Source organism: Balaenoptera acutorostrata, chromosome 17, assembly GCF_949987535.1.
Source record: "Balaenoptera acutorostrata chromosome 17, mBalAcu1.1, whole genome shotgun sequence".
Classification (NCBI taxonomy): domain Eukaryota; kingdom Metazoa; phylum Chordata; class Mammalia; order Artiodactyla; family Balaenopteridae; genus Balaenoptera; species Balaenoptera acutorostrata.
In genome coordinates, this window is record NC_080080.1 from 77,070,415 (window position 1) to 77,092,979 (window position 22,565).

Below are 22,565 nucleotides of genomic sequence, written 5' to 3' on the forward strand. Positions count from 1 at the left end.
AAAGGAGAGAGGAGACGCCAGCCCATATGTCCTACCAACCTCCCAGAATCCTCCTCGCTGGAATCCACCTTGGCTGAGCGATGCACGTGCCACCAGGAAGGACCCTGAGTCAGAGTGATCGGCCAGAGACAACCCGGCAACTCACCCCATCACCATAAAACCCGAGACTGCGAGCCACGTGGCAGAGCCGTCCTCCTGGGGTCCCTCACCCTCCTGCTCTCCGCCCGGGCGCCCCTTCCCAATGAAGTCTCTTGCTTTGTCAGCACGTGTGTCTCCTCGGACAGTTCCTTTCCGAGTGTTAGACAAGAGCCCACTCTCGGGCCCTGGAAAGGGTCCCCCTTCCTGCAATAGCAGGACTGAGTTATAATGAAGGTGCCGGTGCAGGGGCCTGAAGCTCGCCTCCTCCCCTGCACCCTCCCAGTGCCAGCGGTGGGACAGAGGGTGCTTTCCAGGAAGGAAAGCACTTTTTTCTCTCTGAAAAAACTGATCAGCCTTGGGTAGGGGTGTGTGTTGGGACGGGGGGACGGGGCACCTACTGAGGTTTAGGGGTTCCAATTTGGAGAAAGCTGGCTCAGCGTGTGATCCCATCCAGCGTGTCCCGCCATCAACAACCCTCACCTTCACACACCGAGCTCCCCACCCGATGCTTGATGCTCGGCAACTCTCTTTTCAGTGTTAACGGGCAGTCAGGCATCTAACATGAAAGCTAGAGACTCAAGTCATCAAACAGAAACAAAAAAAGAAACTGGGAGGAAAATGAGAAATTCAAAGGACATTTGAAGAAAACTTCAAAAAGTCTAGGATATCATCTAGAGAAATAAGTGAGGCTACAGAAGCCCTAAAATAAAAACCTGATGTTCTTAAAAAAAAAAATTAAAAAGAGGCAAAAATAAGAGTTGGAAATCAAATATTTAATTGAAATAAAGATTTCTTCCATAGGAGGATTTGAAGGAAAATCAAGGAAATCTCTCAGAAAGTAGAGCAAAAGAACAGAGGTTAGAAAATAAGAAAGAAAAGATGACAAAGATGCAAGGATCCATCCAGAAGGTCCAATATTCAAATAATTAAAAACCCTAGGCAAAGAGATCACAGAATATGGAAGGGGAGAAATTATTTAAGAAATAACACTAAAAAGTTAGTCAGATGGAAGGGTCCAGGCATCCAGAGCCAGAAATAGCAGTCCAAAGAGTAAAGAAGCAAACAAAAAAAGTCCACAGTAAGACTCATGTCGCTGTGAACTTTCAGATCATTAGGATAAAGAGATCTCACAAAGCAGGAAACATAAGGTGCCCGAATGCCCAGCACTAGATTCTAGAAAACAATGGCACCAAGTCTTCACAAGGGAGGGAAAATACTTTTTAACCTAAAATTTTATGCCCAGGTCATCCTTCTTCAAGCTGAAGAACAGAGTAAAGACACTTTTCAGACATGTGAGAATTCAAAAATAGACCTCCCAGGCACTGAGGCTTACAGAGCATGTGCTTTGTCAGACGGGGGTATAAACCTGGAAGGAAAAGATACAGCAACCCAAGAAAAGAGGGGGGATTCCTTACCCCCTACGCCGCGTCCCAAGAAGCAGCCAAGGTCGGTTCTCGGGTTCTGTCGATGAGAAGTTACAGCAGCTGTTGAGCAGCTCAGAGCAACTGGGCTTGGAATGGCCCCGGGAGAAAACGCTCCAGAAGATGTGTGAGTATTCGTGAAATATTATTCAGAGGCGTATGGCAGAAATGTTGGAACATCTGGGATACAGACTGACTCTAGGTAGATTAGAAAGTAAGGTAAAAGACAGAAAGAGGCCATCAGGAACTCTACAAAACAGGACAGTTTTCGAAAAGAAAAATTCGGTTGCAGCACATAAATTAATTGTGTACATAGCGGAGTGTGTAGCTATGTTACATTGTTCCTCATCGAGTTAACATAAAACATAAACTAATTATAAAGACTCTACACGTTACATTATTTCTGCTGTCTGGCTATTCCCTGGGCAATTCAAGTGATAAAACAATAAAAAATGAGCTTGAAACGCTGCACCTGTGTACAGTACAGATGAAAATTTTCGAAACTTTATATATAGAGCATTCTCAGATAGATGTTTGGGATCTGGGACCCTAACACTGAATACAATTCAAATCGCTTTCTCTTGATGTGATGATCTTTACCACACTTCTCAGACCTACGTTAGGATAAACCAAAGGCTTTAGTATGTGTCTCTGTCAGTGAGACAATTTAAGCTGCATCCGCGGTGTGTGCACAGGGACAAAGGAGTCCAGGACCCCACTGGCTCACCTCATTCCCATCCCTGCTCTGATGTCACCTCTTCCCTCCAGCAGTTGCGGCACTTGGTCTCCCATCTCTCCCCGTCCTCTCACAATGCTTATTTTTCTGCACAAACCTGTCACGGACTGAACTCTTATTCCTTTATCATCTGTCTCCTGCATCAGGACGCGAGCCCCATGAGGACATCGCAGCCTCTGTTATTCCCCTCAGTATCTCCAGGGGGCGTCGTTAATAGTCAAATGACTGAATGGTCAAATGGGAAGAAGGGGGAGACACGTGGTTCTCACATGCCCCCAAAGCAGCTCCCACTGAGCACCCCTAACCTGGCGCTTCCCCCGGTGGACGCTCCGAACACCAGTCCTCAGGCTCCGCTCACGTGTTGTTGCCCGGATGGACGAGGCACGTGTCCAATGGACGATGACCTTGGCTGACTGATTCCAGCCTGCCCTCCTGTGTTTTACAGAACTCCCTCCCGTCACATCCCTTCTGTTTCCCCACCTCAGGAACTGCATGGATCCCAGAGGCGTGCACTTAAAATGCTGGATTCTTTACCACTCCACTCTTGGGTAGGTAAGTCAAAAACGTCAACAATATGGGCTGGGAATCCCCCTTTGAGTTCTCGACCACTGAACCTGGGCTACAGCAAAGGGGCAGCTACTTCTGGGGTGGGATCCTACCGTCTGTAAACACGTGTTCTGATTCAAAAATAAACTACAGACAAAGAAGTTACCTGTTGAAATACCAGGCGTCCTTCCCGAGGTGCCCCGCCTGGGATTCCTCCTGCTAGATACTGAGTATCGCTGGGTTATTTTCTTATTCCTACATCCCCCATCACTCTTCACTAAACTGTTTAACCATCCTGCTAAACAGTTAACAGGATAATTCAGACCAGGAGACCTCGGTCAGGCAGATCAAAAGGGAAGCACCCAGAAAAAGGGAGGCGTAATGAAGATTTCCCAAAGCCATGTCAGGAGGAAGGCAGCGCGTTACGTTCAGGGCACCCTGCATAGTGATAAAATATTCACGGGCGCAGGCAGTTTGGCTATCTTCTTTAAACGCGCTCAGGCCACGTGCCTTTTCCCAGTCCTCGTCCTACCAGAAACCACGTGCCCTGGCACAAGGTGCCCTTGGAGTCAGGGACGCAAGTGTGGGAAGCAGGGTGTTTTGCTCACTTGTTCGGTGACAGTGCAAATGCTGACCGGACGTAAGCATGAACTTGGCTTGACCCTGGGCTCCATCGCTCACTGGCTGCATGTCCCTGAAGCAGGTTATTTACCTATACCAGAGCCTCGGCTTTCTTGACAGTAAAAGAACAGCACACACAGGCCACCTTACCGGATGCCTGCGGGTTGAAAACGAGGTAACAAGTGCAAAGCACTTAGCAGGATGCGGAGAATGGTAAACACACACCAGAGCCACGGCCACGCTCCTGCCCAAGGGCAGCCGGAGAAGCAGCACAGCCTGCAGTGTCTGCTGACGGGCCATCAGGAGGGACCAGGGCCTTTGGGGCTCTCTGAATACGTTCTATGGCCACTTGCCACAAGAAGGCTACAAGGACCCACATGAAAAGTAAAGAATCTATTTCAACCAATTTTTCAAACCCTTACCAGTGAGAAGCAAGTGAGTTGCTGTGTTAGATCTTCTATCCCAATGAGAAACTGACATACCACGTTTCCCCCTCACACTCCAATTAAGAGAAACATTAACTTTCTTCAGTGATGCTGCCCGATCTTTATTCCTCCGTCCTGGGCTGAGTCCTGCTGTTGAGACAGAGGCGTGTGGATGGGCACATCTCTTGAGTTTTTGGAGGATACCATTATCCCACTTGTTCAGAAAAATCATGAATAACAGTCACTCTGAATGTTTAAAGTAACTTATGTCTGTAGGCAATGTTAAAATGAGAACTGAAAGACGAGATTGTAAGGCTAGAAGCACAAATATGGTTGAGCGGTTTTTTAAGTGTTATCATTATTATTATTGTTACTTGTTTTAGAATAGCAAAGGGAAACAGTTTTTCCCGGGTTGCACACCAAATTAACATCTGCATGTCTAAGCTGTAAAAAAGAGGTACTTTTCAAACCACGCTTTTAAGGTTCAAGAGGGAATCTTTGGAGTTTTTAACCTAAGTGGCCTGGAAGATGTTCACAACTGAAGCTGCTGCAGAGCTTGCTGATTTGCAGCTGGAAGTAAGAGTGTGTTGAGTCAAAATCTCCTTAGTGCAGCCTCTCTGGAAGCTTCTTGGCTCCTTGTACCATGGCCACACATGCCTCCCTGAGGACCCCCTGCTTAGAAGTAATCATTTGCGATGAAGTTTTTCATCCCAGCCAGCCACCTACTAAACCTCCCAGCACAGACCTTCTGATACAGCGCCCTGGTGTCCCATTTGGTCCTGCAAAACAAGACGGCCAGTTTCAGGATGGGAAGAGCGCTTGAAATCTGAACACCCTGGAATGTGAGGCTGGTTTCCCTGATCATGAGTCTCCAGAGACCAATGCTTGCTTCTTGGTTTTATCAACCTGCATGGCCCCCACTAGTGAGATAGGCCTTTCCAAGACAGAATGAGCTCATTCATCAAAGGCGTGGAAATGATGTCACAGAACAAGGTCGGCGCAGAGAGGAGGAGAGAAAAGGAATATGTCCAATTAAGTCCCTCGGGATTATGGAAATGGCATTATTATCAGTAAAGAGATTGATTATAACTGGGAAACATTTTAAAAACTTAACGACATCTGTGCACGCAGGATATATCATTTTCATATCTAAGGATCTCACTCTAGAATCTTTCTGATACTGGCATTTTGGAGGACAAGAGATTTCCCAATATTGCATAAGTATTTATAAAGACAGATACTTTTTGACTTATTTTTTAAAAATGCTGTCCTGTACTTAATCTCTTTGTGTTTTCTAATGAAAGAGGAAACCTGGGTCTCTATTAAATTTAACGCAGATTAAATAAGGAAATTGCAAAGATGCCTCCTGGTTATAAAGACAGACCGTGTTTATTGATGTAAGTACTCATTAGGTACCTACTACATGCAGCAATGATCAGAGAAATCACCCCTGGCTGGTATCACTGTGCATCAGGTCAGCTGGAAGGGGCTTTACAAATATTCACACACCAACTCCCCCCAACAGTTCTATTAGGCAGGAGCTATTATGAGCCTTCATTTTACAAATGAAGAAACCGAGGCCCCAAGATGTTAAGATGCTCAAGAATTTGCCCAAGAAAACGCTCGCTGCCCCTCAGCTAGAAAGAAGTGGAGCTGGAACACGAATGGGACCATGCAGGGCCATGATCACATCTGCCTGATGAAGAAACCAAGGTCCCCAGAGGTTAAGGACACCCCCAAACTTGCTCCCCTCCCCCCCCTTTTGGCAATAGCTCTGTCTCTCTGTGCTTACATGTAAGACTGAGACCTCTGCACCTTTCCTCTCTCTAAGTTTCCCCAGCTCTTTTCCTGAATGTTAGTCCACGGGCTGTCCCGCTGGGGAGCGGACTTGAACAAACGGCTCTTTGTTCCTGACTCTGCGTCCAGCTGCCACTAGGAAAGCCCAGCGCAGAACCCTATCGACTCTTCTCATGGCGTCGGCTTGCTTCCTGCTTTGTTAGACTCAGAGAAGTGACTTCACTTAGATTCCCTAATTGGTTTACCTACTATCGATTCTGTTTTATTTTATTTTTCCTGCTTAAGGGATTTTGGACAGAGCTGCACAAAAAAGCTATAAAATAAACTTGTTACAAAAGAGGCTCTTTGCTTTAAGCCATCCCATGGGGTCATGAGACATGTGCTTTCTGGACTTCTCACTTGCTTTTTTTTAGGTCTTGAGGGAGCTGCTAGGCTTAGACTCCTAGAGGCAGCCCCCAAATGCCGTGTGCATCGCATTAAGGAGAAGCTCGAAATGGTTTTGAGTTAACAAACTATTCCAGATGCTTTCCAGTTCGTTATATCCTCCAGCCTCTGGAATCCAGAATCACAAGCCTGAAATGGAATAAATTCTGTTCTGGACAAGAATAAGGTCATTTGCTTGTCTCTTCCGTATCTCTTCCTAAGAGGTTGAATGTTCACTCTTTCATAATCTCTGGGTTAACTGTCATGACACATCCAAATCTCAGTGTCTGCGAGGAAGAGGCCTCCCAAGACCTTTGAAATGGGCTGATTTATTATTCTACGGCCAGGTCACAGGACGACCCGAAGTGTGAAGGCACACACATCTGGTCTGAACTTTAGGGCGGGCATGTTTGTATGTTCAATGGCTAAGTCAGCTCCTCCTGCATTCCGGCAAGGTTCTACATGTCAGACAGTAGGGCCTCCCTGGAAAGGGGACATCTCGGCAAAGCTGTGAAGGAGTTGAGGGAGGGATCACAGAGACGCAGGGGGAAGACGAGTGCGGAGGCCCCCGCGTGGCTGGCATGAGAGGAGGGAGGCGGGCGCCAGGGGCTGCTGCAGGACCACGACTCTCCCGCACACAGCCGGCGCCGCTGGAGTGAGGGCTTGGACTCAGGAGTTGGAGGGGGCCCTCCGATGCTCTGCTGAGAAGAGTCTGCAGGGCCCAGGATGGAAGCAGGGACCAGCAAACCGGCTCTCACCATGATTCCAGGGGTTTGGAGCTCGGTGACAGTAGTGGGGTGGGGAGAACTGGTCAATTTCTGGATGTATATTAAAGGTGGAGCCGACAGGATTATTGTACGGTTAAGTCCCCTACATACGAACGAGTTCCGTTCTGAGAGCGCTTTGTTTAAGTCCAACAATGTTAGCCTAGGTACCCAGCTAACACCATTGGCTATATAGTACTCTACTGTAATAGGTTTATAATACTTTTCACACAGATCATACATAAAAAACAAATACAAAAAATAAAGGAAACATTTTTAATCTTACAGTACAGTACCTTGAAAAGTACAGTACAGGACCAGCTACATCACCGCTGCTTTTACGCTTGCTTCCGGACATCCTGGGCTTGAAATAAAGATACTGTACTACTGTGCTCTACACAGTACTGCACAGTAAAGTACACAAAAGCACAACCACTTGTAGAGGATGCATGCACGTGGCAATGAACGCCAGACACGTGTACTAACTTACGTGATTGGACCTGAGAACGCACATTTGCATCTTTGAAAGTTTGCAACTTGAAGGTTCGTATGTAGGGGACTTGCTGTATCTTCCTTTGTTCACTGTCTGTCTCCTACACTAGTATTCAGTTCCACTGGAGCAGACTTTGTCTATTCTCTGAGTCTCCAGAGCCCAGAGCAGTGCCTGGGACACACACGTCTACAGATACCCGGTGAACCTGCCCAAGTTCCAAGTGCAGCCAAATGGCCAAACTAGGATTCCAGCCCAGGCCCGTCTCACTTCCAAATCCCAGTTCATAATCACTGTGTTGTTTTGCTTCCGCTAACATTACGTGCAGAACATTACGAGGACATGCAGGGGAATTCCCTTCTGTAGTCCTAAAGAAAATGGAAAACGAGCCAGGGAAGTCACTTTAAGAAACTGGCTGGGATAGGGTGTGGGGATGGGCACGAGTAGGTGAGCAATGGAATAGTTCAGAAAACAGTGTTCGTCAAGGTGAGTCACAGGTTCTGAGGAAGGTCAAGTTCCCCAGAATTTACAGTGATGCAGCTACAAATTAAAAAAACAACAAGAGCACTTGGCCTCTCTGGGGTCTGATGCCAGTTAAGACCGTCTCTCATGCTGCCTGAAACCCGAGGACAGCACAGCACAGAGTCTGGAGAGGCACCTGCTGGGTTTAGATACGGCCTCTACCTGACCAGCTAAATGTCCTTCGGCAAGATATTTCAATTCCCTGCGTCTCAATCGCCTCATCTGTAAAAAGAGATATGACCGGTCTCCTAGGAACGTGAAATCGGGATGAAATAAATTAACACGTGCAAAACGTTTAGAACAGTGCCTGACTCACATGGATAATTAACCCTTACTGAACGCTGGTTACTTCACCTGTGGGTTTGTCTCTCACCCCAGGGCCAGCAAATGCGTCTAACACCTCCCCGACCCATGCAGGTAACTAAGAAACCCTCTTTGTTGTGTCAGTCTGGGAGGAGAAGGCTTGCATCCCACTCCTGAGGTTCAAGAGAGATCGGCGTGAAGTCTCATTTTCAAGAACGCAAACCACGAGGCCAGTGTGAGGTTGGCTGTGATGAGGGAGGCCCCGGGGTCGGGGACGACCATGCCTGCGGAGAGTGTCAGTGTCTCTTTCTGAGGGTCACGCTTAACTACAGCTTTCAAAGAAAGTCCTGAGAGTTCCTGGAAATGTGTAATTTATTCTTGTCTCGTTACCAGAATAATTAATTATTAAATATAAATCTATTGCACTTGAGGGACAGCAACTATGGCTTCTGGGAGAATCCTCCTGGGCTGATACTATCCCTTGTCATGGAAAGGCGACCAGTCATAGACAGAATCTGTCAGGCCTTCTGAGTCCATCTCACATCACGGCAGTAATCTGGGAAAACGGCGTCTCCCTGTACAAATATTAGCCTTGGAGCTAGTAGTGAGTCCTTCCCTTCTTAAGGGACAGGACTTGCTCATTAAAGACCCAGAGGGCAGGCTAGAGCAAACTTATTAAGTTCGTGGATGACTTTCAAGGCAGGGCAGGATGTGAGTTACGTTAAAACACAGAATACCAGGGCTTCCCTGGTGGCGCAGTGGTTGAGAATCTGCCTGCCAATGCAGGGGACACGGGTTCGAGCCCTGGTCTGGGAAGATCCCGCATGCCGCGGAGCGACTGGGCCCGTGAGCCACAACTACTGAGCCTGTGCGTCTGGAGCCTGTGCTCCGCAACGAGAGAGGCCGCGATAGTGAGAGGCCCGCGCAGCGCGATGAAGAGTGGTCCCCGCTTGCCGCAACTAGAGAGAGCCCTCGCACAGAAACGAAGACCCAACACAGCAATCAATCAATCAATCAATAAATAAGAACGTGAATTTCTAAAAAAAAAAAAAAAAAAGACTGACCATATTTCTTAAAAAAAAAAAAAAAAAAAAAAAACACAGAATACCAAAACAAAGAGGCTAGGAGTGAGTGTGAGCCTTTTAAAAAATGCTGGAGAAGTCACTTATACTCTCCTCTGACATTTACCTTCTTCCTTTGCTTGCTGAGTTTTAGCCAAGACCTGAGTCCAGAGCAATTGTGGATATAGATACCTATGAAACGCCGTCAAAGATCTGTACCCACAGGACCCTGCTTTACCAACGAATCACTCTCAGTCAGAGATTTGTTTTCTTCTTTTGCAGGAAACTTTAAAAGATCCCTTAAAGCCATAAAGCCAGATGATATCTCCTCTCGGGATGTTCCTGGGAACACATTGCTAGAAATTGTTTCCAGGCTTGATGGGAATCAGCGCTCATCTAGAACCAGGCTGGATCAGGCAGTTCCAGCAGTGAGGTGTAGCCGCAGGATGCGTGGGGATCCTTATGAGCGATACAAACAAATGTTCAAGGACAGACTGGGGCACTCAGACTTTGGAAGTCTAGCTTACACAAGGTGACAGTCATCATTTTTCAAGCAAAAGTGAATTAGAACTTACTTGTAAAAATGACTAAGTAAGCTACTGATGGGAAGATACTAATTTTAAACTTTAATACTGTTTCCTTAGATTCCATATATATGTGTTAGCATACTGTATTTGTTTTTCTCTTTCTGACTTACTTCCCTCTGTATGACAGACTCTAACTCCATCCACCTCACTACAAAAAGGTCATGAAGAACCTAGTGGCAAGACGGGAATAAAGACACAGACCTACTAGAGAATGGACTTGAGGATATGGGGAGGGGGAGGGGTGAGATGTGACAGGGTGAGAGAGTGGCATGGACATGTATACACTACCAAATGTGAAATAGATAGCTAGTGGGAAGCAGCCGCATAGCACAGGGAGATCAGCTCGGTGGTTTGTGACCACCTAGAGGGGTGGGATAGGGAAGGTGGCAGGGAGGGAGATGCAAGAGGGAAGAGATATGGGAACATATGTATATGTATAACTGATTCACTTTGTTATAAAGCAGGAACTAACACACCATTGTAAAGCAATTATACTCCAATAAAGATGTTTAAAAAAAAAAACAAAAAACTTTAATATTGTTATAATTGTAAACTGTACTAAAAACAACCCAAAACAGAGTTATATTTTTTTTTACCCATGGCCTTTTGCTGTTAAGTGTAACTAATCCGAGCTATGGCTATCCGGATATCCATGGGTGAATTTGTTTCTTAGATAAGACACAGAAAGTGCAGAGCACGAGGTCAGGGACAAACCTGGCCTCAGTGAATGGCTGAGAGGATGCAGTGTTAGGCCCTCCAGTAGCTCCTGGAGTCAGGGAGTCAGGGGCCTGTGCACACCTGTGAGGACACAGAAAAGGGAAGCCCTTCTACTGACTCACCACATGTTTACGTAAGGGTCTAAACAGTTTGCTTAAAGAAGCATTTGTGATGGGATCTTTTAGAAGTAGTTTATACACTTCTGCACCTGTTTATTGATCATTCACGGCCAGCACATGACTACGGTACATGTAAACGCTGTCTGCAGGTGTCCGCTTTCCCAGATTTCTGGTACTCCTCACGGAACGAGGCCATTAGTTATGAACTGTCTTGTCATTACTCTTGTGTCCAGAAGTCTCCCAACCCCTTCACAATTCCTTCCTCTAATCTACTTAGGTTCAAATTTTAAAAATCCGCATTAAATATAAGTCAAATAGGCACTGGAGGGACAGTTTAGGAGTGAAGAGTGTATTTTCATGGCATTATATTGAGAGGGCCATTTTCTGAGCACAGAATTATTTTTTAAATTTACAGGTAGATGGGGGTTGGGTCTGGCACAAAATCAATGTGTGTATTTAGAATGTTGCTTTCTGTTTGCAAAAGAGATGCAGAGAATTGCAAACATAAAATTATTTTTATAAAGATTAATAAATTCACATAATTCAAAAGTCCAACATTTTTCCTAACCTAAAATTTACAAATTGCTATAATCAAGTAACAATATCCAATCAAATCCACTTTAGAGAATTAGAAATAAAGCTATCTTCAGAAAAGTTAAGTTCCAAAATAACATTTAGAAGAGATTTTCTATTTGGCCTATTATAATTTGGAATCTATTTTCCCATAGCATCTTTCAGAGCTATTTAAAGAGGAACTTTTGATTTGGGGAACAGTAACCACCAGTGTTTCCCCTTCTGTGTCATTCCTTAAAGTGTTTGGCACAATTTACAGCACTGTTCAAGGGACACATGCAAATGCTTAATATATAACTGACTTTCTGTGGAAATTTTCACAAAAACAAAAAAAATGCACTTGTTTTAATCTGATTTTCTTCCCTCTGTTGGTCTGCATTTGAAATAAAAAAGGATGTTTAATACTTGGCCAATGACACAGGCCACATCAAGTTTTGACATAATTTTTCCAGAATAAAAAGAATCCTTGGTCCAGGGGCTCTGATTTATGCTAAAGAAAGAAATTATGAGAAAAATAATGCTGCCAGGTAAAATATACTTGGAATACTGTTATCTTTACTTAAAACTGAATTACATTTTCATTATACATAAATCAGGGTAACATTTCCAACTGAGATCATTTATTTATTATTTATTTCTTCACTGATTCTCCATAGGAGAAATTTACATTTTAATTGTCTTAACCAGTTCCTTTCCTTTTTTGTCCTCTACAAATTAAAGTGCATAATAATGTCATAAGTACAGTTCATAAATAAATAAAGATAAATTTCTTTTTTCTAATCATAGCATTTAGTAGTACTTTCTGGTTTGGGGCAAATTAGACTGGTAAGTACATTTCCTCCTCCAAACAAGTAGGTATGATAATATAGTCACCTGCGTGGAAGAGTTTCTTGAATAAATACTTCTAAACAGTCCAAAAGTAAACAATGGACATTAAGAAAATAGCAAGTTCAATTCCTTCCCCGTCAGTGTCTGGGCATCTTGCCACTGTCCAGGATCGCTGACCTCGTTTTCCTGTCTGTCCTTCAACCGTGGCAGTGGAGGAGTATAAAAGCCTCTTGAGACACCGACAAGCCGTCCTCCCCAAACTGCCCTCCTGTACCCCCTGGCCAGTAACGAGAAAAGGGGCCCTACCCAGGCTCTGTACTGCGGAAAACGACATCAGCATTTTTTAGCGCCCTTAACAGAAACAGCTACCGTGACTTTGTTGGAGAGCGATAAGTAAATTTAGCCCTGGGGTCTGTAACATTTCTGTTTACAAGACTCTCACCAGGGCCAAACTTGAATAGCAGAAAATTATTCCTGCACGTATTAGGTTACTTTTGTTAACGTGGATTTTAGTCTTTCTTGCTGACTCTGTTCCGGCCGTGTGGTTCCTTGGGAACTGACTCAGACTTCCATTCAACCCCTCATCTGGTCCTTTGATAAACTTTATTCATAGAACGAGGGCTTTGGGCCAATTACGGGGCTGGAGGTTTAGGGTGGAGGCGGAAGTGACAGTAAACAGATGAGACAGAGGACTTTACGGTCCAGGGGGGAAGATAAAAATGAAGCAGGCAGACTACAGTCCTGCCACGTGCAGCGTGCTATAAAAAAGGACAGCGCTGCGATCCGAATGCCACTCTACCGGCAGCGTCCAGAGCGGAGGGGTTGTTCCCACGTCTAGGAGCGTCTGTCAGAGCTGAATAGGGTCACGGGGTGGTTGAGGTCCTGCGTATCAGGTGCCTTGGGGCATAACAGGCACCCAAGAAACAGGAGGTATCAGGGTGGGAGGACTAAATGACTTCTGGCTGCGCCCCGGTGAGGAAGTAATGAAGTTCCTGGGAAGGGGGAGGAAGAATTCCTCAGCATTTTCACTGGGGTTCACAGAGTGACAAAGCGGGAAAAGGGGCAGGTGCCCCTGGCAGAAGTCATGACCCACCAAAAGCCAAACCAGGGAGGATGGGGAGTCGCTGCTTTTGGGGGGGGGGGGGGTGAGGCGGGGCCAGGGCTGGAGCTGGAGGCCTCCTGGGTACCCGGGCTCTGGGGATCTGTGGGGCTTCCCAGGGCAGCAATGTCCCCAGGAGGGGACACTGCATTCCAGGAGGCCGACGAGGACCAGCAGCCGATTCCAAGTCGCCCGTTCTCCTGAGTGTGCCGGAAAGCCTCACACGGGACTCAAGCCAGAGGAGAGGCTTCCTGGAATTTTTCAGATCAAGTCTGAAGTTAAGGCCTGCCCGGAGGTGGCATCAGGGCTGCCTTCTGGGGTCCTGTACCCACTCTGAAGGTCTCCCCGCGTCAGTGCTGGTTCAGGTTCGAATAGCCCCCATTTCCCTATTCCTGAAATTGCCCTGGACTTCCCTGGTAGCGCAGTGGTTAAGGATCTGCCTGCCAATGCAGGGGACACGGGTTTGAGCCCTGGCCCAGGAAGATCCCACATGCCATGGAGCAACTAAGCCCGTGCGCCACAACTACTGAGCCTGTGCTCTAGAGCCCGCAAGCCACAACTACTGAGCCCACGCGCCACGACTACTGAAGCCCGCGCGCCTAGAGCCCGTGCTCCGCAACAAGAGAAGCCACCGCAATGAGAAGCCCGCGCACCGCAATGAAGAGTAGCCCCCGCTCGCCACAACCAGAGAAAGCCCGCATGCAGCAACGAAGACCCAACGCAGCCAAAAGTAAATAAATAAATAAATTTATTTTTTAAAAAAAAGAAAGAAATTGCCCTTGTTTATGGACGTTAGTAAAAAAATAAATAAACGTCCACAGTCTGAGAATTAGTGAAGGATCTTCAAAATCACCGTTTCTGACGCTTCTCTTCACTGACACCGGCAGCTTCATGCTGCTCGTGGGAATCTTCACCTCAGGTTCAGGTGAAAGTGTTTTGGAGTAAAAATTTTTGTTTTTTTCTCTATAGAGCTGATGAATACGATAAAATAAATCACACAAAACACTATATGAACGTTCGGGTGTATGAGAAGGGCAGACCCCTAAAAGAATGAAATCAATGAGTTTCTTTGCCACACACAGCCACTGAGGAGGTAACTTTAGCAACAAGTTGGAAAAGGCAGCACAGAAGTCAGTTTTCCCACCCGCAGATTTACTCTGAGCTGTGGTTAAATCAGCTTTTCTCCCTGAACACAATTAAACCAATCTTTTTTTTTTTTTAACATCTTTATTGGAGTATAATTGCTTTACACTGTTGTGTTAGTTTCTGCTGTATAATAAAGTGAATCAGCTATACGTATACATATATCCCCATATTTCCTCCCTCTTGCGTCTCCCTCCCATCCTCCCTATCCCACCCCTCTAGGTGGACACAAAGCACCGAGCTGATCTCCCTGTGCAATGCGGCTGCTTCCCACTAGCTATTTTACATTTGGTAGTGTATATATGTCCATGTCACTCTCTCACTTCGTCCCAGGTTCCCCCTCCCCCTCCCCGTGTCCTCAAGTCCATTCTCTACGTCTGCGTCTTTATTCCTGTCCTGCCCCTAAGTTCATCAGAACCATTTTTTTTTTTTTTTTAGATTCCATATATATGTGTTAGCATACGGTATTTGTTTTTCTCTGACTTACTTCACCCTGTATGACAGACTCTAGGTCCACCCACCTCACTACAAATAACTCAATTTCGTTTCTTTTTATGGCTGAGTAATATTCCATTGTATATCTGTGCCACATCTCCTTTATCCATTCATCTGTCGATGGACACTTAGGTTGCTTCCATGTCCTGGCTATTGTAAATAGTGCTGCAATCTCTAAATGCGCAAACCTTCCCCACCCAAGGCTTTTCATGACCGTCTGTGACCCAGCAAGCTGTCGGCATGCAGCCCCACAGGGACCAGCACAACGTCTTGGGCATGCTGGTGGCACTGGGGACCTTCTCCAAAACTGTAATCAAGGCCCCTTTCTCTTGTACAGACCATAGCACAGGATCTGATGCATTCAAACAACCCAGAGGCTCTTATTATTATTCATTATACTAACATCTCCCCAAAGTAAACAATTTGGAGGCTTTAAATTCTAGGTATTCTTTACAAGGTTGAATGATACAAGACAGTTTTAATTATTTTAGGCGTTTTTAAAGTCGAAACATTCTGCCTGCATACCACAAAACACACAACGAAGCCCCACAGACAGCTTGTTGATTTAACGAGCAAACAAGACAGCGTCTCTCACCCCGAAAGAGACGGCAGATATGAACGGTAAATCTAGCGATCATTCTGGAACTGTCAGTATGACTTGCTATGTGTAATCCAGCGACTTGGCAGTCTGCCTACGGAGCATACCAGCGGGGCCTTCTTTTACAATGAAAACAAACAAACAAAAACTTTTATAGTACAAAAATATTTCACTAAAAGCACCATGAAAATACAAGTCTCTCAATATTAACTTCTGGACTCTTTGATAATTAAAAGTAACAAATAATAGAAAGTCAGAGAAGTTCTATAATCACTAAGGCATCTATGACGGTATGAATTGCCTTTAAAAGGCTAGGAAAAGACTTGCAAATACTTGCAAAAATAGTTGACAATATTAAAATGGATGTGTGAAAAAATTTTTCAGTGACAGACATTCCAAATAGCAACAGGATTTGTTTGACTATTTTTCACTACAGATGGCCCCTCGCTTTAAAAGGTTAGGACTGTCGAAAGAACAAAATACACTGAAACCGGGCAATGTGTACTCAACAATCAATAGCAAAAAATGATGGCTCTGTGTGCTTTACCAATTTTTTTGTCAAAACTTTACGACTCTTTTACTGTTGATTATAAATGCATAGGGAAAGGAACACTGTAACTTAAAACATTTGATTTGGCAACATAAACACATTGAGGATTTGTTGTTTCTTCGTAAGAGATAATTAAGAGCAGTTTGAATGCTCCATGTTTGCCTTCCTCATTTCATCCCACAGCCTACGAACGGCGCGAGCATCTTCTCTATGCTCCCAAGAACCGTCACTCTCCTAAGTTTGGATCAGCTTCCAACATTTAGTACTTCGTGCTTTCAACGTCGGAATATCTCTGAGAATTCCTTTAAAGTGAAGTTTTTAATGGTGTCATTTGCTCTGGGATGTCTTTGTTCTCGTTGTCACAATCACTTTCCTCGCTTCTCTTCACTCGGCTTCGGTCTGCATCTCCAGAGCCTCTGGGATGACAGCGGTGTCCACCTCCCCGCAGTCAGCACGGCCTCTACAGACGTCTGATGGGAATCTCACTTCCAGCACCATCACTTTCACTGCTCTGCTGCATTTCCATCTTGGCTGATGGAAGTTCCCTTTTTAAGTATCCATGTTTATAAAAGGTCACAAGTTATCACCTTGGGACAAGGAGGAAACACAACTCCATGCTTCCCTGTCTCTGGGTGAACTGACTAGTAACCCTGCAGTGACCCATCACTGTCAGATTCTGAATAAGGTGATGTGACCGGTCATCGGTCAAGATGCACACCTGCTGTTTACTTAGTGATTTATGAGCTGAAGAACTAGCTATGAGGTTTGCACTTCATGCAACTAAAGCTAATATACTGCAGTAACTGAAATTTGGACAGTGGCTTTAAGCAACTGGTTTTATTCAGCTAAAACGTGTAACGGAAATGGACGCAGATTGGAACCCCATAAAGCAAAGAGAAACGACGGGGCAGAATTCAAATGCACCAGACAGTTTTCTTCCAACTCCACGGGCTACAACAGAGTATCTCCTATTTGTTTAAGCTGGGGGCAGCAATCAAGTTCCTAAGGTTTGCATGAACATTCCGAGTTGAAAAAGACGTCTGAATCTAGGAAACATGAAACATTCTAAAAAATAACCACCCATCAGGTAGTACAGCTATGATGAAACCCAGGTGTATCCAGCTCCAGAACTTGTTCTCCAACCTTAGGTAACATGCAGCCCAAAGCGATTTTATGAAAATGGCCAAAGTCTTTGAAACAAGCCCTTCCTCGCCCCCATACCAGAGCACCTAGTTCTACTGCTGCTTACAGCTCTCGGCTGCAACGTGGATGGTTACCCATTGGAGGAAGCTCTCATCTCGCGGGAAAGGCAAAGAAAAGACAGACTTCTTTTTCTGTGCAGAACTGCTAGTACCCACTGCCTAATACGTGCCAATAATATGACAATAATGTTTTCTCCCAGGATGACTGACTTTTCTAAAGCACAAGTCTGATCATGTTACTCTCTTCTTGAAGCTCTTTAATAGTTTTGAAGTTTCTAGCCTGAGTGATCAATGTCCATCCTGGTTCATGAAATGACCAACATATGAGGAGCAGTGCGTGTGGGAAGGCAGTGGACTTCGTGGAGGTAAGGAGGGCGAGGTGGGGACTTGGACAAGTTGAGATGCCCCGCTGAGAACACACGTGGAATGAGAACAGGCAAAAGCAGAGCCCGTACTGGGGGTACCGACTAAGGCACAGCAGCAGGAAGGGAAAACAGAAGCTTGAGGGCGGAGACAGAGGAGGGAGCTGCGAGGCACCTGTACTGCCAGGACCTTGGTGGAAATCAATTCATTCAGGCAACGAATGTAACTAGCTTTATAGTCATCTTGGCCCAAACAAATACCTTTCCATAACTGAAATCATGTATTCTAGGTTTAAAGTAGTTGGCTACATTTTAAAAAAATTGTTAATTTGTTAATTTAGATATAATCTGAAGCAAAAGTCAGACATGAGGAATATATAATTTTATTGAAGATCAAATTATGTAAACAATGGTAAACCTCTAGCATTACAATCAAATTACACAATAAGAAATTGGTACACTGTAGATAGATCATTTCCTATTTTTTTTGCTCTAAAACAGAAGTGAATTGATTTGTGGGAATATCCTTTTGCTGCTCTGTGTCAGTTTTTCCAAGTTCTGTCGATCAGAGGTCCTCTTTCTGTCACTGAGGCAGGGTGCCTCACTCTGAATTCCACTGAAGCAGCGGCAAAGTTATCTGCGATCTGCTTCTGCTAACATCCTCACTATGCTTTAATGTAAACATCTTCTTGAAAAGTGTTGGTGAATAAGTCAGTATTGTTGAAAGAAAGGAAAAGTAAGATGGGCTGGTCTAGAAAATAACTACAAGCAGCGTTAATACAGAAGATTTCCTTTCCTTTCAAGTTTTAGATACAGGGCCTGAGCACCATTTAAACAGAATAAATACAAGTAAGCAAACGCTATAGCTCCAGCTTTCGGCTTTAGTGTCTCCCCTGGGGAATAAACAAAGCACGTGGCCTGGGACTCAAACTAAGACAGTTACTACTGCCTCCTGGCTGGTGGGCACAGACCTGCAGGAACAAGGAAACAGGTACCAAGAGGTACAACTGATGGTGAGCGGCCAGATGCCATTCGCCATTTAGAACCTGGCCGTCTTGCTGGCTGGTGATGTAAATACACCACGATTAAATTACAGTGCAGTAATGCACCATCGAGAAATTAACTCTTGAAACATGAAAAATATTAGATTTTGGAGGAAGTCAGTTTACCTAGATTGGAAATCAATACAGCTCTTAATTAATGATATCCTGTGGTTAATTCTAACTAAATACTCATTATAGTCAAGGCTATTTTGGGATTAAAATGAAATTTTCATTTGATGAAAAGGTTAGAAAGATGTTTAGAGATTCATTGCCATTGGGGAGTAACAATTGCTGGCGCAAGTTTAGACACAATTAATTTACTCTTTAAACGAGGTTAAGCTGGTATGATTAAGAATAAATGGACCCTCCAAGGTCATGAACAAGCAGCGTACTCAGTGCAGCTGGCCAAGGCATGAATGCTCGGGACTGCGCTTACTAAAGGCATCCACACCGACTGTGTTTGATTTGGATTGTGATCCAGACACAAGATCTGATTGTTGTAAAATTGCTGAACAGACTTAGGATATAAAACAAGTTTTATTGTAACGACAGGTGTTGTGGGTGGAATTGTGTCCCTCTAAAATTCCTGTATTGAAGTCCTCAACCCCAGGACCTCAGCACGTGACCTTACTTGGAAACAGGGTTGTGCAGATGCAATTGGTTAAGTTAAGATGACACAGAGGTGGGAGGGCTCCTAATCCAATATGACTGGTGTCCTTATATAAAGGGGAAATTTGGACACAGACACACACACACAGGGAGAGCACCATGTGAGGATGAAGGCAGAGATCAGGGTGATGCTGCCACAAGCCAAGGAGCACCAAGAATTGCAGCAGACCATAGAAGCCAGGCGAGACGCATGGAACAAGGAATGAACGCTGGCACCTTGACCTAGACTTCCAGCCTCCTGAACTGTGAGGCGATACGTTTCTACTGCTTGAGCCACTCAGCTTGTGGTACCACATTAAGGCAGCCCTAGGAAACGAATACAGTATGTGAGATGTACTCAACTGAGAAGAGAATCAACACGTGACACCTGCAGGCTGCCCTCCGTGAAGGAGTCTACCCCCCTTCAAAGGGAATAATAATCTTACGGGACTAAACGACAAGCCCCCCCAAATTGAACTAATGACTATTTTCAACGTTATGGAGGAAGAGCCAGATTAAGTGTAAGAAGTGCCATTTCAGTATTTGCAGTCTGTGAATGTGTATGTGGTGGGTAGTACACAGACCGGGAGAAGAGAGTTTATATCCCTGAATTCCAAAAGGTTTTCCTAGAACCTAAGATACAAGAGGGAAAAAAGGGACAAAGAACAGAGATTGGGGCAGGGAGAAGTTTAGCCAGACAGCATTGCCAGAGCACTTGCGGATGCAGAAAGCCTGGACAAATTCATGAAATGCAACTAGGACATTGAACAAAAGGGCGGTATTCTGAATGCTTAGAAATTAGGTAACGGGGAAAAGAATGGAGGGGCGGACAGAAATCAACAAAAAGTGTTTAAATGAAAATAAGCATGTAAAACATACAGCCTTCATTAGGCCCACCTCCATGTAACACCATATACTACATGATAGGAAAAAAACACACATTAAGAAATGTTATAAAAAATACATACTTTTCTCAGAGTTTCAAAAATATATTTAAACACTGAAAATTACTCGTGTTTAATTTTTAAACTTATTAAGTATTCATTTTAAAAGCTACATTTAAATATTTAAGTATATCACAGTTAACTACTATATAACCTTGAATATTTCCGTACATTCCTTTAGATGTTACTCCCAGTTTAAATTAAGAAATTAGCAGGAATATAGACACTGCACACAAAATCTACTGCCCAGGAGGAACAGTGAACAATTATTCATCCTGTCTGGGTAGGGACGGTGGGCACGTCTCCGTAAGGAAGTTGAGATTAAAAAGACAGAAATAGTACATAAACAGCAAAGTATGATTAAATAAAATTATGTTCCCCAGATCAATCTAAAGCCAAGCCCAAAGCGATGACATGGAAAAGGAAGGCTCAATTAGCAGCAAGAGAACATGCCGTGTCCTAGCAGGCGTTACTCTGCTTATGTGAAGTATGATTATTAATAACATCAAATGTAATACTTCTCAGATGAGAAGAGTCTATTAGTAATTTGAAATGAATGCTTTCCTTTCAATCATTATAACTATTCAAAAGCCAGATATTAATCTTATATACTTTTTTTTTTTTTAAATACTAGTAGAGAGTTAATGTTCCTGGAACTACCCGGAAGGGCTTAGAGACTAGTAAGTGCGTTTCCATGGTAACAGACTGCTTCACCAGGGAGAGATCATTTCACGCATTCCCTAAAACACAACGACCACAAGGGGAGAAGAGAAGGGGAGAAGAGAGATCTGCATTTTCGCTTTTCAGGGTCATCATCCATGGTGATTTTTGTAGAATTTCTATTTTTATGAGCGTGCACACGGCATTCATGCTCAGAAGTTGCCTAGGCTTCAATATTTCCTCTTCTCCAGTGTGTGGACGACCCGGGATGTGTGCTCTGATGGGGGCCCCGGGGGTGACAAAGTCACCCACAGATTTCCCTCTGCTTCCTGCTGTGAGTTACAGCACCCCGCTTATCCAGTCCTGACGCTGTGTCCCCAGAGACAAGACGGGCTGAGCTGAAACGCGGGACCTTCACAACAGCCTTCAAGTAGATGGGAGTGCACGGTGGCCGCTGTCTAGCAGGGGCTCACGAACACCAGCCGGACAACTGAGTCGTGACCAATGGCCAAGCGGTCACGAGAAGGAGCGAGCAGAAAGCATGGACGAGGGCAGGCTTACACCCCAGCTGCAAACAGGTGCAGCAATGCTCATGACGGGACGCTGACGGTCACCAATCCCTGAATGAGGGCGTCTCCACCAGGGGTGCTGCTGGAAGGAAACGCTCCCATTCTGCTTTGCTTCACCGGCAATGCTGGCTGGAGAGGTGAGTGTGAAAAGGCCCTTCTCTTTTGTCTTACAGAGTTCACCTCTAGAGGGGCATTGCTCTGACCCTCTACAGAGACCTGTGGTCCACCAAAGGGCAGCCTTTATTAGGGGGACAAGGGCCCGGCCAGACCTGCAGTCATGGACCCAAGTGGAGAGCAGTCCCATGGGGATGGGACTTGTGTGCCTCAGTTTCCTCCAGGTACAAGGATCTGGACCATGTTGAGAGGATCAAGTGAGAGAATCCAGGTAAATGCTTAAAAGGGGGAGGAGTGCATAGCATGCATCCAATAAATGTCAGCTGCTGTAACTACTACTGTTCAAGTTATTAGTACTGTTAATATTAAAAATCAGGCAGTGTCCTCTGCGAGGCCATGTGGAGAAAAACTCAAGTCAATCTTTATAAAGGATGAGAGGAAAACACTGACTGACATTCTTTCAGAGCGTGCACAGACCTTAGCCTTTATTTTTAACAAAACTACTTAACTGGAACTGAATCTTGCTAACGGGTGACACATTTGGGGGAAGGACAGAATCATAGTTCAGGTGCAACAAAGAACAAAATTTTCTAAAAGATGCCATAATGACAAAAATATGTTTTTAAAGTAAAAATTCGTTTCAATGGTATTTTACTTCTATGAAATGCTTTTTTTTTTTTCCTAAATGATGATCTCCCGATCTGAAAATAAAGAAGGGCCATACGAACTTTGAAAATTAATAACTTTAGCTTAGAAGTAAAATTTATCATCAATGCCCCCATATTACATCTACTTCTCAAATTCTCTGTCATATCATTACAATGTTAGGATGTTTACGGTGTTGCTCCAAGTGAGTGTCTTTTCAAATTGTCATCATTATTTTGGTCCTTATTTGGGTCGTAATCTATTTATCACACCAGATTGAATAATTGCAAAGTGAAACCATGGGTGTTGATAACAAAAAAAAAAAAATGACCAGGGAAAGAAATGTACTTTGAGTAGTAGGAGGTCATGGCTTTGAGTTCAGATTCTATTATGTCTTTTTCGTGGAAAGCAAAAACCATAAA

The 22,565-nt window shown here is 44.6% G+C and overlaps 1 protein-coding gene across 5 annotated transcripts in view; it reads right to left on the reverse strand.

The window, feature by feature from the left end:
• The window catches only part of FAM110B (family with sequence similarity 110 member B), a 139,664-nt gene that overhangs the window by 25,688 nt on the left and 91,411 nt on the right, over positions 1-22,565 (reverse strand). The window contains exon 5 of one of the 5 annotated variants that reach the window (XM_057532287.1): positions 1,554-1,757. The exons of the other annotated variants lie outside the window; for them this stretch is intronic. The gene's annotated coding sequence lies outside the window, so the exon portion shown is untranslated. The remainder of the gene's footprint in view (positions 1-1,553; positions 1,758-22,565) is intronic. 5 annotated transcript variants of the gene reach the window in all.